The following is a 3065-nucleotide window of genomic DNA, read 5'->3' as shown; positions in this document are numbered from 1 at the left end:
CTCAGGTGGGGAAGCAACCTGTGATGAACTGCCGCCCTCTCCAGAGGGAGCTGTAGACTCACAGGCACCACCGAGCCTCATGGTCTATACAGGACATGAAGTCATTCACCACAAAAAATAAAACTAATGACCCACAAAGAGGTTTGACAGCTGAGACTTCAATAAAGATAAAATATTTTTGACTTTAAACAGTATTGTTTATACTAGTGAAGCACTGCACAGTGGCATGAAGCTCGCTCATGGTGCACTGAGTCCCAAACAGGAAGTGCCAAATTTTGAGTCCACAGTGAAACAGGAAATGTCAAATGTTGAACACTTCCTGGCATGGGTGGAGCTAGAGTGGAGGCCAGCGTTGCACTGGTCTCCCCTGAAATCTGATTGTACACAGATGATTCACTTGTCACGGCACCACATCTGGTTGAAAAGAGATGCATTTTGAAGTCAGTGACATAAACTGACTGCTAACCCTCTCGTGTACAGTAGTGAACACTGTGTACCACAAAGGTTCTAATCCACCTTAGTAGAAGAAGCAAAATGTTTGACTCACGGACCACAAATTACACCACAGATAGTCATATTGGTGAGTAAATGACTGTATTTTATGCCAGAAATGAGGTCCAGGTTGTTAAAAGCAGCATGTCTCCTTTAATTTGGGTTGCCTTATATATACGTGTTTCTCCAGTGATATTAAACGAGCAGGTAGCTGTTGATTCATGAGATATAACATGAAGACGCTCAGGCTGAAACAAATACAGGCAATTTATTCCTCCTGTGTTCTCTATAAAACCTGTGTAACCTCTTAATTTTGCTCTCTGAAGGACTTATTTTTAAATAACCTCTTAATTTTGCTGTCTGAGTGACACACCAGTGACACAACTCTAGATAAAGAAATCTAAAGTTATCTTCCTTAAACTGAACGTAAATCTCTACAACTTGATATAAAATAATTAAAAATATAAAATACAGCTTCCTGATGAAGTGGTGACAAAGTAGCTGAACTTTCAGGTCTTTTTTGCCAGAAATCAATCAATCAATCAATTTTTTTATATAGCGCCAAATCACAACAAACAGTTGCCCCAAGGCGCTTTATATTGTAAGGCAAGGCCATACAATAATTATGTAAAACCCCAACGGTCAAAACGACCCCCTGTGAGCAAGCACTTGGCTACAGTGGGAAGGAAAAACTCCCTTTTAACAGGAAGAAACCTCCAGCAGAACCAGGCTCAGGGAGGGGCAGTCTTCTGCTGGGACTGGTTGGGGCTGAGGGAGAGAACCAGGAAAAAGACATGCTGTGGAGGGGAGCAGAGATCAATCACTAATGATTAAATGCAGAGTGGTGCATACAGAGCAAAAAGAGAAAGAAACAGTGCATCATGGGAACCCCCCAGCAGTCTAAGTCTATAGCAGCATAACTAAGGGATGGTTCAGGGTCACCTGATCCAGCCCTAACTATAAGCTTTAGCAAAAAGGAAAGTTTTAAGCCTAATCTTAAAAGTAGATGAAAGCCTAGAGTTGATGTTTTGGTGAAAGAAACTTTTGTATTTCTTCATAATTGAAGTACATAAAGTCCAAGACATATTCAGTGACTTGGAAATGTTCAAGTTTCCATCTCCTGACTTGTCTGAAGAAAACTGGCAATAAAACTGATTATTATTTACAGGTTTTATCAAGTTTTAGAGATTTGCTTTCAGTTTGAGTTTGAGGAAGATAATTTTAGAAATTTTTATTCTTCATATTTTTTTGTATTTGAAATGGCATAAACAAATTAAAATGTGTGAAATTCCAAGTGTTCCAATACTTTTGGAGGTCACAGTATCCTAACCTTATGATGAGTGTAAAATGAGTGTGGTATTATTACTGTTTTTTAAAGAATGTTTAATTTTCACTGCACTTTGTGTCAAATCATAGTCATATCGTATATCATATTGATATGACAATATTGAGATATGATAATTTGGCCATACTGTACAGCCCTACTGTCAACTAGCTGAAAACTTCGAATATTAATTTACATCTACATTTAAAAAAATGCTTAAAGTGGCAGGGGGTTAAAAGGGCTGTAACTGGAGGGGGGGGGGGGGGGGGGGGAGTGCCCCAGAAGCTGAAAGACAAAAAACAAAAATGGCGGGGGAGCTAAAAGATTTTAGCCATGCTAATGCTCCCCTGAAGCGTTTACTCAAAATAAATAAATAAATCTGAAGGAATGATATGGTGTGACACTGAAGAGCTTTGGTTGTTCATGTCAGCAACATATTACAAGCAAAGCGCCGCACTGTGGTGTGGAGCTTGCTGATGGTACACCATGTCCCAAACATAAAGTGCCAAATTTTCATATTCATATACAAAGGTCAATTTCAATTTGTATAGGGGTCAAAAGTTAAAGTTGTTCCAATTTTGGTAAAAAGTGGTGCAAATTACTGGTTGAGCTAATAGGACTAATAAATGGAATAGTTTTGACTGTGTTGCGTGCTTGGTTTGCAAAGTAAAGGTTAAACAATATCAGCATCCATTGGATTCTATGACATGTGACATATGCTACCCTGTAACATGATAACTAAGCATGATACATGATGCAAACTATTCCTTTTTAAAACCGTATTCACCCAACTAATAATTTGCATCACTTTTTACCAAAATTGGAGCAACTTTAACTTCTGACCCCTGTACAAATTGAAATTGGCCTTTGTCACTGTTCTTGCTGTTTTTACCCCATAACTCCGGACCATTCATTCACAGATAGTCCAAACTATACCTTTTTGGAATCTTTATGATCAGACAAATAATATGGAATACCTTTCAATATGATTGGAGCATTTTTAAATTTTGACCCCTGTGTAATACTTCAATTGACCCCTTCTTGGCCGCCTATTGAAAGTTCACGTGGGTACCCGGCATTTTTAAAAGAGTAATGTCTAAGGAGTATGTGTGCCAAATTTGGTGCTTGCATCACCATTTGAAGCATTGTTTTCAGTTATCCGCTGCACTATTAAGTCTGAAATTGATCTGGATTGATCAGAAGTTGCTACATTTATTGTTTATTTGAAAACTATTTACAGAACAGCCTC

Source organism: Thalassophryne amazonica, unplaced genomic scaffold (assembly GCF_902500255.1).
Source record: "Thalassophryne amazonica unplaced genomic scaffold, fThaAma1.1, whole genome shotgun sequence".
Taxonomy (NCBI): domain Eukaryota; kingdom Metazoa; phylum Chordata; class Actinopteri; order Batrachoidiformes; family Batrachoididae; genus Thalassophryne; species Thalassophryne amazonica.
This window is presented reverse-complemented; position numbering follows the sequence as displayed.